This window comes from Pipistrellus hanaki (assembly GCF_964339955.1).
Source record: "Pipistrellus hanaki genome assembly, chromosome: 3".
Classification (NCBI taxonomy): Eukaryota; Metazoa; Chordata; class Mammalia; order Chiroptera; family Vespertilionidae; genus Pipistrellus; species Pipistrellus hanaki.
Window position 1 is genome coordinate 129,776,215 of NC_140505.1, and position 15,134 is coordinate 129,791,348.

Consider the following 15,134-nt stretch of genomic DNA (forward strand, 5'->3'; position numbering starts at 1 on the left):
GAATTCCATACTTATGTTACAATTACTGCATATAGAAATCCACAACCTCTTTTAAATCCTAAGGGTCTTTCACTCACCAGGGTCTTACAATTCCTAAGAATGCCATTTAAAAGAAAAAAGGAAGATGCAGAAGAGAAGTCCTAAAACTGCACATTTGAAAACAATAAATTGCTTGTTTGTTATGCTTGTCTATTTCCTCCTCACACTTATAAAGTAAGCTCCAGAGATTTTTGTTAGTTTAATTTACTGATATCTTTCAAGCACCTAAGAAAATGACTGCCTGAGTTAAGTGCTCAGTAATATTTATTGAAAAAAATGAATAAATTGATGCTTTAACCTTACAGTATTTCAAAACAGCCAAATGTCAAAATGGCATCTCTTCTACACATACACCACCTTCGCTAATGCCAACCACATCATCTTTGCTGCTTTGTTGTCCAATAAACAAAGTCCCCAATTAAAAGACAAGACCTGATCCCAACTTTCAAGGAACAGAACGAAGGCATGTCACTTTGTAATTCTATTAGTGCAACTTTTGGGAAAGACTACTGAAGGGGAATTGCTGAACATGCAATTGTGCTAAAAATTGTCCAATAGTGTGGGTGAAGGTCTTTTTCTTTTTCAAATATGTATGTTCTTAAAAGTGCTGGTTGTGAAGACAGTTAAGAATATATGAGAAAATCTTTCATACAGAGTGAAAAGTTGACAGGTCTCAAAAATAACCCTCAAGGAAACTAGGACCTCCTTTCTATCTATAGCTCCATCAGTATTCCACAAAATGCTACACTTTTTGTAAAAAATTGGGGGAATCCAAATATTGATACAGATTTGCTTTTTATTCTTTCAAAAAGAAGCAATGGAAAGATAAATTGAAACCATTCTTAAACAGTTATCTATTAGAGAAAAGAGAAAACAGGGTAGAAGGGATAGAAATGGAAGACTTCTCAGAATAAACCTTATTTTGTAATTTTTACTTTGAAGACATATTTTAAAATCCAATGAACATCGAGCTACCATTGATTGAAACATTAAACACATAGGACATCTTTGGATGCTGCTAGGGCACTAACTTATTATCTGACATTTGATAAATCAAGCATTTATCCTGGCTTTCTTATATGAAAAAATACCACAAGGTAATCGAGAGTCAATAACAAAAGCTCCTTTTTATAGGATTCCAAATTTAAATATAAAAAGAATGAGTGGACTGGAAAATCAGCATTTTGCCCAGACAGCATGGCTCAGTGATTGAGCGTCAACCTATGAACCAGGAAGCCACGGATCGATTCCTGGTCAGGGCATATGCCCAGGTTGCAAGCTTGATTCCCAGTGTGAGGCGTGATTCTCTGTCATCATTGATGTTTCTCTCTCTCCCTCTCCCTTCCTCTATGAAATCAATAAAGATATAGTTTTTTAAAGAAAAAAAATCAGCATTTTGTAACCCCTAATAAAATAATAGATATTTAAAAATGATCAATGAGCCAAGACTGGTTTGGCTCAATGGATAAAGCGTCGGCTTGGGGACTGAAGGGACCCGGGTTCGATTCCAGTCAGGGGCATGTACCTTGGTTGCGGGCATATCCCAGTAAAGGGTGTGCAGGAGGCAGCAGATCGATGGCTCTCTCTCATCGATGTTTTTAGCTCTCCGTCTCTCTCCCTTCCTCTCTGTACAAAATCAATAAAATATGTTAAATAAATAAATAAATAAATAAATAAATAAATAAATATGATCAATGATTGCTAAAACCATTAAGTAATAGGCTGATGGAAAACTTTATAATGACCCTCCTTTTACAATCTAATTGCCCACAGCTGTTGCTTGAGCTTTCTGTTCAAGCTGAGGTTGAAACCTCATGGTGGCTGGTACCATGGATCTGTCTCTTGCCCAGTGGTGTGAGCTGGGCCCTCCCTGGAGAAGAAACCTGAGTCCTCCGAGATATGTGGTTAGTGCTGGGATCCGCCAACAGGCGAGGGGATCCCAAGACAGGAGCTGGGCGAGTAGGCTACCAAGGAAACAGAAGTGAACCTCAAATCACCCTGCTTGGCCCCAGAGGATGGCTGGTTAGCCAAAGATGGGTAAGATTCCTCAGGGAAGGAACAACCTAAGACAGGCACAGTCGCAGAGGGGCCATCAGGAGAGAACGTGGAGGTCAACAGAGGTGGGACACAGATCCTCAACCCCTCCCCCCCAACCTTGCAGGGATCTGAACCCTCACCCCTTTGGAGGGAGGTCTCCTGCTCCCATGGCTGCTTCGCTTCCCATGCCCAGCTCAGATGGAGACCCAGGTAACAGACAGAGACTTGCCCAACAGCAGTTGCCCTATATCTAAATCCAGCATAGCACCAGGAATGCTCAAGGCCTATTTAAGAATGTAAATAATCCTTTCCACTAATATTTACAGGGTAAACTAAGATTGTTGTTAGAGTATTAAATTTGACAGTAAAATAGTAATCAAGTTTTCAGGTTAATTTAAATTGGTTAATAGAAATCAGTGAACATCCAAGAAAATTTAAGTGTACTGGACAAAAAGCTGTTCCTAAAGTATTAACTAAAATTTTTATTGGCAGTGCATCTCACAGTAAAATTGCTTAACATGAAATGAACTTAAAGCAGTCTTATTTTTGTGCAAAAACTTGAAAAATATAAAGTTATCAAGACTACATTACAAAATTTACAAAAGCATCCATTAAAAAAAAAAAAAAAGGAGGGATAGTAGGGTAATATCATGTAAGGAAAAATATCCTATAAGTAAATTACATTTAGAAAATTTTTACTGTAGAAAATTTTCATTTGTAATGCTAACAGCAAGACACCCATGAAAATCACACATGGTGTCAAAACAAGCCAAAGGAAAATCGTTTGGGCAAAAATAAAAAGGATCCCAAGTCAATTTTATAGAAAAGATTCCTTTATTAACTTTTGGTCGAGAATATGTTTGTATATTTTCAGAAAACTACTCCAAGACCACGGGGATTCCTGCAACAGTGAGTTGTCAGGTCTGCTCCAACCATGAAGACAAGAGGAGAAACAGCCCAGAGATGGAAGACGCTAACAACGCCTGGCCACACTAGCAGTCAGCAGCTGTGCGTTGCTGCAGGTTGCTCAGGACCAAACTAGAGAGGGTCGGACCTGCATTGCCACCATCTGTCCATCATCCAGATATCACTGCTGGCATGTACATATAAGGAACTATTTGACATTGAAACTGGGTCTCAGAACTGTTGGACACTGAAACTAGGACTCAAATGTGTTTTGTTATTATATGATTATTTCTAGTCTGCAGTTGAAAGATTTTTCAAAGAAAAAAAAAATGGGGAAAAAATAGTTATAAAGAACCATTGAAAAGACTGTCAAACTATAGCAGGAAGGCAAGGGAGGTTGGGGGCCGGGGGCTGTAAGAGATCAACCAAAGGACTTGGATGCATGCATATAAACATAACCAATGGATACAAAACATGAGGGGGAGAGGGGGAAGGTGAAGGCATATGCGGGGGAGTAAGGGAGGCTGGAGGGAGATCAAGGGGGGAGGGAAAAGGAGACATATGTACTACTATTCGTAATCCTTCAAACAATAAAAAAATTAAATTAAATTAAAAAAACAAAAACAGATCCAGAGGCAAAAAAAAAAAAGAGGTCAATTCATTAAGAGGATATATATATATATATATATATACATATATATATATATATATGTGTGTGTGTGTGTGTGTGTATATATATATATATTCTCAATATTGTAGTACCTAAAAATATTAAACAGTTATTAGCAAACAAAAAAAGAGAGAAAACTTTATAATGGATAAATTGACAAAACTTGAATCCAGTGATTAATCCTAACATCATAAAAATGGTTCAACCAGATATTATGTGCAGAAGTATTCATCACTATCCATTAAGTATTCATCCTGGGAGCTCTGGTTCCAAATGATATCCACAATATTACCACTCCTATCACCATGGACCAAGCCACCTTATTTCTCACCTGCATTACTATAATGGTTTCCTATCTCAACTCCCAGCCTCCCTCCTCTCCCTTGCTCACCTCAACAAAGCAGTCAGATGTTAGTCCTTTTCAATAAAAAGTCAGATGATGCCATTCCTCTGCTCAAAACCCTCTAATTGAGTCCTCCTCACTAGTAAAAAAGCCAAAGTCCTTACAAAGGCACAGGACCATGATCTGAAATTTCCCTTCCCCGTCTCTCTAACCTCACTTCCTGCCACTCTCCATGTGGTTCAGTCTATTCTAGCCACATTGGTCTCTTTCCTGTCCATCAACCATGTTCTCAGGGCCTTTGGGTTTGCCTTTCCCTCTGCCTATGACACCAGCTATCTCTCTGGCTTATTCCTTCTCCACCTCCCTTAGAACTGTTTTCACAAGTTATCTCAAAGAGATATACCCCAGGTTCCCTAGCAAGCCCAAAACCTCTGCATCAGATCTTCCTGTCTGGGAGAGAATATGCTAGGAAAAATCAGCCATAAATTTTGGAGATGACAATCATTTGAAATGTAAAACCATCAACTTTTGTGTCTAAACATCTATAGAACTACTGTCCAAAGAATTCTTAGGGTCCCAACTTCAAAGAATTAATGAAGATACAGCTACTTCAGTGTGATTTTTGTTTTGTTTTTAAATCTTTATCATAACACTAGAAAGGAGGGGGTTAAAGATTTAAATAAAATGGCTTCCAGTAGAAAAAAATTAGCCAAATAATAGCACTCCCTTTCCTCCCACTCCTTTAAGGATTTCTATAGGGATTACATGATAAAGTTCCAATTAATCTCAGGAAAAATTTAACTACTTATGTATCTGCTACCTCAGGCACCATGACCACCAGAAAGAATCAAAAGAACTCACTAACTCTAACATGACTAGACTAGCTATGACATAGCTGGGATGTTTGAACTTAATTATTTTTCTTTAAATAAACAAACTCCCTCTGGATTAGTAAGGCCTACTCTGTTTTAAACATCTTATGGCTGCCAAGCTTCAGGGTCTTAAGAGAGATAGCCAGGGGACAGAGAAAACAGCAAGTATGACTCAGAGATCACATTTAATAGTCTCCGAGACCAAAACAAAGATACCAGTTCTGGCAAGAGTTCTCTAGAATTGCCCCAAAACTAACTTATCCACATACCTTTCATCTGAACAATTTCTTTTTACTTAGTTTAAGTTTCACAAAGCACTTGTTATATGCCTATGGACCTTAGGTACAAAAATAAACTAAGAGGACAATGAAAACAATCAGCAGGGGTTCTAAGAGTTGGAGGATGAAATTTAATGTTAAAATCTGTTTTGTTTGGGGAGGAGGGAAGAATTCTTGAGTATTTTTTGCAGAAATGCCCCCTCTCATTTGGAAATCAGACTTTAACAAGGCCAGTCACTTGAAAGAAGGTTAGTAACTTTAAAGTATCCTTTATTGAGCAACTCTGTGTGCCAAGTATTTACATTAGTTCACAATTCTCAGAGTTTCCCTATGAGAAAGGTATTAACGAAGCATGTGGAGTGGTTAAATATTTTGTCCAAACCAAAAAGAGACAATGCCTGGATACAAAATGTCAGTCTTTCTTTTTCACTATTATAATCTGCAGTAAACTGGAATAAAAATATTTGTCACAAATATCACATTTGCCCCACAGGAGTAACATAAATCCAGGCTGCTCATTTAAGAAATTTTATTCCATTCTTCCAAAGTTGCTTTAGATAAAAAGGCAAAAGGGGGAAAAGGTTTACTGTTACACATTAATAAGTAAACTGTGGCATTGTAGGAAATAGGCCTCTGTGATCCATCTTCAGCATACTCAACTTCTTTTTTTTAATACATATTTTATTGATTTTACAGAGAGGAAGGAAGAGGTATAGAGTTAAAAACATTGATGAGAGAGAAACATCGATCAGCTACCTCCTGCTCGCTCCCTACTGGGGATGGAGCCTGCAACCAAGGTACATGCCCTTATCGGGAATCAAACCGGGGACTCTTCAGTCCTTGGGCTGAACCAAACCGGTTAGGGCACATAATCAACTTCTAATGGAGGAAACTAACAGCATGTTGCCATTTGGTTACTGATTTTCCCAGGGCACACAGGATGTAGGGAGGAAGGGAAAGGGTATAAGAACAAAGAACTGTATACATGACCAGCAACACATTTTCCTGGAAGATCCATCCACCACAACTAGACAAAGGGGATTGAAGACAACTAGAAAACACCTCAGCCCATTTAAAAAAATAACCCAATAGAAGGCAATAAGACCTAGGGGATGTACAGGTAAAACTATTAACCCCATAGTACTCAACCCATGAGAAATGGGGAGGAAGGGGGAGGGGATATGATAAATAGCCTGTGATCACAGCTCCAAGTGTGCCTGTTCAACCAGACATCCAATCTTGCAAGACCACATTACAAGTCTCATTTTCGCCGTACTTTGTGTCTCCAAGTCTGTTATTTGATTTCAGACAGGTGAGCATTTCTCACAGCATTAAGGGATGAATCACGAGAATATGTTACATTTAGGTATAAGGCAGTAGTCAGCAAACTCATTAGTCAACAGAGCCAAATAACAACAACACAATGATTGAAATTTCCTTTGAGAGCCAAATTTTTAAAACTTAAACTTCTTCTAACGCCACTTCTTCAAAACAGATTCGCCTAGGATTTGTGGAAGAGCCACACTCAAGGGGCCAAAGAGCTGCATGTGACTCGAGAGCCACAGTCTGCCGACCACTGGTCTAAGGGAACTAGTAAGAATTAAGTTAGGCATTGCACAGCTCACTAATTACTATTCATTCATGATTAACCTAATCACCTTTAAGTGATAGCTATTCCATTATTAGTTTCCAACAAATAGAAAAGTAGAATCCATGTCACATGAAAGAACCTTCAGTAAACCCATATCCCAAATATTCAATAAAAATAAATAAAAACATGTTCTCTGGTGAAGTTTTTTTTTTTTTTAAATAAAAGTAGCTGACTGAACATAATGTCATCAATATATTAAAAAAGATATAATAAAAAAAAGAAAACAAGTAAATAAAAAGTTAAGAAACTGTATATACCAATATCCTATATTCAACCTAATGGACTATTGCCTTAGCTGGTTTGGTTCAGTGGATAAAGCGTCGACCTGTGGACTGTAGGGTCCTGGGTTTTTTATTCCAGTCAAGAGCACATGTCCAGGTTGCAAGCTCAATCCCCAGTAGGGGGCATGCAGGAGGCAACCAATCAATGATTCTCTCTCATCATTGATGTTTCTATCTCTCCCTCTCCCTCTCTGAAATCAATAAAAATATTTAAAATAAAATAAAAAAATAAATGAACTATTGACCATCTGAATATTGCTGGTCCACTAAAACAGTTCAGGTGGGGAGGAAAGGACAAAAAGCATAGTATATTGAATATTTAAAAATGTAATACTTAAAAGGACAAAAATCACTTTTCATTTCATGGACATTTACCTTATATCAAGTACTTCTCTAACACTCAACCCACAAGTAGATGATCTACAACAAGCATGTCAAACTTGAGGCCCACAGGCCACATGCCTCATTTATTTGGCCTGTTAGCCTTTGAATTTGACATGCTTGGTCTACAAGAATATGTGTGTGGAAGGACATTTGATCTACTCACTTTAACAAAAATTATAGCTTCCCATTTAGTCCCAAAGGCACAAGTGAATAAAATTACATAATTATAAAATGCTGCTTTGGTAGCATAGAAAAATTTGGAGTACAGACAAAGTTGTACCAAATGAATAATTAATAAGAAATTTATGAAGAAATACTTTAGCATGATTGACATCATAGTAACTATGGGAGTTTCTTTACAACTTTTCCCCCAAAATCAAGTTGGATATGTCCCAAGTTAAATAACAGCTCCTGTTTATTACTCCTAAATAGCAAATTTTTTTTTTTTTTTTTTAGTTTTCAAATAGAAGTACATAAGTTGATTTAAAATACAAACTGATATAGAGGCTTAAAACTTATTTTATTCTAGAGATAGCATTAATTCTAACTTTAAAAAAAAAGAGCGGGAACGACGGACGGACGGACTCAATGACTTTTCTAAAGCAGAGGAAAAATTTCATTGTTTTTCAACCATTGCAAATAACAAAGGGTACCACTTTAGCCAAGTCAGTATGGCTCGACCTATGAACCTGGTCAGGTCACATGCCTGCGTTACGGGCTCAATTGCCTGTGGGGGGTGTGCAGGAAGCAGCCAAGCAAGGATTCTCTCTCATCATTGCTGTTTCTATTTCTCTCTTCCTTTCCCTCTCTGAAATAAAAAATGTTTTTAAAAATACCACTTTGTAGGATAACGTGTTCCCAGTCCTTCAATATATATTTGTCTGCTTCTCCTTCATGTGTGCGTGCACACATGCATCACTATGACACTTAGTACATTGGTTGCATCTTACTTATTTACATATAGAGGCCTGGTGCACAAAATTTGTACACCGCTCAACCTGTGCCCTCTAGCAGTCTGGGAGCCCTCAGTGAATGTCCGACTGATGGATTAGGCCCGCTCCTAGGCCCGCTCCCCAGGGGAGAGAGGGCTTAATCCATCAGTCGGACATCCTTATGGTTGCCACGGAGGCGGGAGAGGCTTCTGCCACTGCCACTACACTTGCCAACCGTGAGCCCAGCTTCTGGCTCAGTGGTGCTCCCCCTGTGGGAGTGCACTGACCACCAGGGGGCAGCTCCTGCATTGAGCGTCTGCCCCCTGATGGTCAGTGCACATCTTAGCAACCAGTTGTTCTGCTGTTTGGTGGATTTGCATATTAGCCTTTTATTATATAGGATTTGTTTTCCATACTAGGCTCTGCCTTGGTCTTGGTCATTCTATGTCTCCTCTCCTTGTTGACCTCTCTTACATTCAATAAATGGCTTCCAAACACTGATACTCAGAGAGACAGGATTTTATCAGCCTGAAGTGTGTGGCAAAGTGAATTACAGTATGTTACTAAATGAGAAAAATAATCAGAAATTATTCAATTATTTAAAAATAGATAAAATTAAAGCCACAAATTTTCAACTTTCTTTAAAATGCCTAAATACATATACATGCCATACATACAATTTTAATAAACTTAGTAGCGTCAACCTAACAGATTTATTTACAGGATTTTGAGCTAAATATGTCAGGGGGAATTAAAACAGTTTAATACAGAGGTTATGGAATCACAGTCTTTGGAATCAGAGCTCTGAGACTGTGTCTCAGCTCTGCCCTGATTAACTATGATTTGGGGAAGGTTTCTTACTCTCTCTTGCCCTATTACCTCATGTCTAATGTGGGGATGATGTGCAATAATCTTGTAAAACACTTATCATAGTGCCTAGTATATAGTGAAGGATCAATACATATCACAGCTAAAACATCAGATGCACCCTAACCGGTTTGGCTCAGTGAACAGAGTGTTGGCCTGCAGACTGAAGGGTCATGGGTTGGATTCTGGTCTAGGGTATGTACCTCGATTGCAGGCTCAATCCCTGGCTCAGGTCGGGGCCTGTGCCCATGTGTCTCTCTCACGTTGCTGTTTCTCTCTGTCTCTTCCCCTCCCTTCTACTCTCTCTAAAAATCAATGGAAAAATATCCTCAGGTGAGGATTAACACACAAAAATAAAGCATTGGCTGCAGTGAACATCTTTCATTTTGGTCAGCAAAGTTGATATTTGGCTCTGTCTGCCTTTCCCTTCATAAGTTTGGCAACTTTATGCTTTCAGAAGGTCAAATAGTTTGCTACATCTTAAATTTGAGAACTTCCTCTCATCATTTCAAAAGGTCAATGCTTTCCCACCTGTCTTAGACATGGGCTCTGCCAAACATATATGCCCAGTCCAGACTAGAAATGGGCAACTAGTGAGCAAGAAAAGTAGAAACCAGAACAACTCTCTCTCACTAATGATGGAATAATTGCAGCCAGGTCAAGTCCAGGGCAGAGGTGGCAGCATTTAGAGTCATCCAGAGCTAGAGTCCCTGGGGCAGGCTGTGGCGTCTGTCAGTCTGTCTCTAGATGGTCCTGGCATCCTCGTGGGAACCATTGTGCAATGTGACTTGGGGCACTGTTTCTGGCTGCTTAGTTCTAAATCTGGTTCTCTAACCCATGCAACAATTTGATGAACCACTGAACTCTACCCAATATCCTTTTTAAATACGTGATATGCTTGAATTGGTTTTTACTGCCACCAAGAATTCTGACACACATCAAGTAGTGGTAATATTTATTCTTACCTGCCTCATCTCCACATGGAAAAAAAGATTATTTTTAATCTCTCCAAAGAAACACAGAAGTGTTGTTCACATTCAAGCATGGATTTATCCTGTGTAGTCTTAGAAAACTTATTTTTATAAATTTGAATAATCATATTCCTAATTTAGAATATGAGAAATGTCTAACCAATTTTAAATTTATTTCAAAGGAACACAGTAAAGGAGAAGTGATGACAGAGGAAAACACCCATTTGCAAGGAGTAACTACCACTGAGGCAACAGAAATTACTCCAACGTTCCTAAAACCTCGCTCTACAGCTTTCTTCGCAGAGGAGCTTTTCACTTGAGGTTCTATAACCAAGGAATTCCCTCTGCCTCTTGAGGATCATTTTAGGGTAAAAAAAATGTTTAAATTATCAAAAGGTCTTAAATATTCCTCTTTTGTTTTAACAACTCAGTAAAGAATCCACATAACAAAACTATTCAAGTCTCTGTTAAAACTATACATAGCCAAGTCAGTGCCTCATTGCCATAGGCTGATTTTTTAGTATGTAAAACACATGCCTCTTCCCTGGTAGATTTTTCTGCAGGGCTATTTCATAGTTCAGTACTGCTTTTTCCACTGTCTAGAATGTTAAAGTTCAAATCCATTAACTTTTTATTTATTAATCACTTATTTATATTACTTTGTTAAGCTAAATATGTCAGTTTATAGGGAGGGTGAAACTGGGGCATCAGATGTGTTTTTTTCTAAATCTCAGAAGTAAATACATAATATGCAAGTCACTATGGAGAGCGGAAACTATCCTATATAATCAAAGGCTAACATGCAAATTGACAGAACGAAGAAAGAGCTTGCACTCCCACAGGGGGAGCGCTGCTCAGCCAGAAGCTAGGCTCATGGGGAGCGGGCCTAAGCTGTCAGTCGGACATCCCCGATGGCTCCTGGACTGTGAGCAGGCACAGGCCGAGCTGAGGGACACCCCCTCCCCAAGTGCACGATTTTCATGCACCAGGCCATTAGTGTTTTAATAAATAAAAGAGCAATCTAAACAAAACCAAACACAGCTTAAAAAAAAAAAAAAAAGTGATTAATAAAATTTTCAGAATAAAATTAAAGGGGGGAAAAAATCAAGCACTGGGAATGTATGTTGATGTCTAATATCTACCTAACATTAAAAATACAGTTAAAAGCCGAAACCGGTTTGGCTCAATAGATAGAGCATCGGTCTGCAGACTGAAAGGTCCCAGGTTCGATTCCGGTCAAGGGCATGTACCTTGGTTGCGGGCACATCCCCAGTAAGGGGTGTGCAAGAGGCAGCTGATCGATGATTCTCTCTCATCGATGTTTCTAACTATCCCTCTCTCTTCCTCTCGGTAAAATATCAATGAAATATATATATTAAATAAAATTTAAAAATAGTTAAAAAAAAAAAAAAAAGAATAATTTTGGCAGAGATTTGGGGTCCAGGAGAAGGCCTTAGAATTTTAGGGTTCTTGATAATTCTGCACCAGAACTATGTTAGACAGAAGTAGCCCAGGTCTTGAGAGTTAGCAACTTACCCAAGTAGCCTATCTTCTGGTTACTAGCTGGTAATGTCATTAAAACATCTTTAACAGTATGGAGTTTCCTCAAAAAGTTAAAAATGGAACTCCCATTTGACCCAGTAATCCCACTTCTAGGACTATATCCCAAGAAACCAGAAACACCAATCAGAAGGAATACATGCACCCTTGGCAGGGGCTTGCCCAGAGTGGAAATAGCTGGGGGGTTGGAGGAGGTCTATGGGGGTGGGGGGTGGGGGGGAGACATATGTAAAACTTTAGACAATAAATAAAGTAAAACTGTAATCCTATCGCTCTCTCTCCCCTTCAAAAAAACTTTGTCCTTCAAATTAAGTCAAAATAAAGTTAATTGAACACCATCTGATATTAACGCCTGCATTTAAAATAACCAAAAAATTAGTAAATTCAAGGCAAGTAATTTCAAAATCCAACTGTTAATAACCTTCAATATAAATAAAATTCTGATTTATGTTCATTTACAAATACTCTGGACTTATCTATATAATCACCAAAAACATAAAACCTGCCCAGCCAATATGGCTCAGTGGTTGAGCATTGACCAATGAACCAGGAGATCATGATTCAATTCCTGGTCAGGACCCAGGCCCAGGCTTCAGGCTTGATTCCCAGTAGGGGGCGTGCAGGAGGCAGCTGATCAATGATTCTCTCTCATCATTGATGTTTCCATCTCTCTCTCCTCTCCATTCCTCTGAAATAAAGAAACAAACAAAAATTTTAAAAGTAGAACCTTTTTATGGTGTCCATAAATTCATTTCTATGTAATTCCCAAAATGTGTTAAAAAGTAAAATCACTTTTGCATTGTATGTAAGGACTATTTCATTAATCACCAATTATAATTTATTGGTTGTTATTACTGCATGCACTCAGAAAATAACTTATACCTAAAAACCATGATTTTAAGTTTATGGCATTTAACACACACACACACACAAAAATTCTGGTCATAATCTTATCTCCTCTAAAAGGACACCATAGCAGGGACCGGTTTGGCTCAATGGATAGAGCGTCAGCTTGGGGACTGAAGGGTCCCGGGTTCGAATCCGGTCAAGGGCATGTACCTTGGTTGCAGGCATATCCCCAGTAGGGGGTGTGCAAGAGGCAGCTGATCGATGACTCTCTCTCATTGATGTTTCTAACTCTCTATCTCTCTCCCTTTCTCTCTGTATAAAAAATCAATAAAATATATTTTTAAAAAATAAAAATAATAAAAGGACACCATAATCCCTTATAGAAAAGTTCCTTTGCATTTTGTTACCTATACTATACAGAGCAGGAACTTTTTACTCAAGGGAGTAAGAAGAAAAAGTTCACACAAAACCTAATCTTCCTTAAATGAGTCATGGCCAAGTCAAACCAGCTATATTTGCATTTCATAAGAGGTCTATAAGCAGCTGGGCTAAAAAGGACCTAAGGCTAGCACTAGATTACTACCTTATTATGAAGACTAATTCATGATATAAAACAACAAAATTTTTTAAAGGTACAAGAACAAAAAGCAGATAAAACCCAAAAGAGAACAGGGAGAGAATCCTATATAATAAAAGGCTAATATGCAAATTGACCGAAAGGTAGAATGACTTGTCGTTACGGTGTGCACTGACCACCAGGGGGCAGACACTCAACACAGGAGCTGACCCCCTGGTGGTCAGTGCACTCCCACAGGGAGAGTGCTGCTCAGCCAGAAGACCACGGCTGGTGAGTGCAGCAGCAGTGGCAGGAGCCTCTCCCATCTCCACGGCAACACTAAGGATGTCAGAGTGACAGCTTAGGCCCGCTCCCCACGGGATCCAAGACTGTGAGAGAGCTCCCAGACTGCGAGAGGGCACAGAATGCTGGGGGACCCTCCTGAGTACACGAATTTCATGTACCAGGCCTCTAGTGTGTATAAAGAGACAAAAGAAGGTTTGCAATAAGTATGGCAACCCCAAGGCATTTGTACTGCTATAATATTTCCCCTCCTTCAAAACTGGCCAACACAGGTAACAGGTAACAGCCTATGGAGCTTGGCAAAGCAACAGAAACCACTAGAATGCTACTGCAAAGCAATGGAAGTTGTCAGACCAAACAAAACATCTCAATTCCTGATTTGGACTGACTAGAGGAAGGTATTTAAAAAGAACAAAAACAAAAAAACACACAAACATTAAGGAGGGAATTGGGTATAAAGAAAAATAGTAAGAGCCTCAAATATTTACTGAGCTATTTCTTATATTTCTAGGTTGCATAGACTTCTTTGTTTAACAAACTTCATAATTACTTATTATGCCTGTTTTATACACAGAAAAATACTGAGGTTTATAGAATTTTAAGCCACCAATATGTTGAGTCATACATAAAATAAGTGGTGGAACTGAGGCTCTAACATGATCTGAGCAATTTACCACTCTTTTAGTTGACCATGGAATTCAATAACTGGTCTACCCTCTATCCACCCGCCCATGAAAATCCACCAGAACAGATTTTTTAAAATAAAATCTTAATTATTTAAGTAATAACATGTTTCTTATTGAAAACCTAGAAAACATAATGGAAATACTAAAATTCATTTATTTTAATTGCTTTTACAATATTTTAATGAACACCTTATACATATAAATCTCTGTGCACATTTTTATTCCCTTTATAAATGGAATTCTGGGTCAAAGAATTGTGAATACATTCTGCCAGAACATCTGATTTTAATATTACTAAAATGATAAACAGATAATGGTTCCTTGAAAGAAACAACCATGCCTTACACTCCCTTGTATCCAGAATGCCTAAGCACATGAGCAAGTGTTCAATGAGTGTTGAATGAATGAAGAAAGTTTCTCTTCCCTCATCACAGGGTCTGAACAAAGAATTAAATAGAGAATTAAATTCTCCCCAACTAGAAGACAACAATCATGCAAAATATCAAGTTCATTAATGGCTACATAAAACTCTTCGCTAGAGGGAGAGGAGAGGGAATTGCAGGGTTTGCAATAGGCTTCAGAAAACCCCTGCCAACACAATGGTAACCAGTGATAAAAAAAATAAAATAAAAAAAGATGCCCATCTATCAAGCTAAAGTTTATAGCCAATATAACTATACGACTGCCTTTATTTGTTTGGCATACCTATATTTAAAAACCCCACATTTTCCACTCCCTGACAGACATCCAGTCTCTCTTACTGCACCGCTTTTCTCAGATGAGACATTTGCGCCAGACTGTGAAGCCACACCCTTCACCAATCAGGGTACTGTGCAGTACCTCATCAGGAAATACTAGTGTGTAACAAGAAGAGAGGAATCCTCATTGTGGGTGCTTGCCTTTGCCATGTTGCCAGTGCACTGCACCCTTTTGTGCAAAAGTAAATCTG

At 38.5% G+C, this 15,134-nt stretch overlaps 1 protein-coding gene across 3 annotated transcripts in view; it reads right to left on the reverse strand.

Moving 5' to 3' along the window:
* FRS2 (fibroblast growth factor receptor substrate 2) overlaps window positions 1–15,134 on the reverse strand; it is a 94,620-nt gene that overhangs the window by 44,854 nt on the left and 34,632 nt on the right. The window lies entirely within an intron of this gene.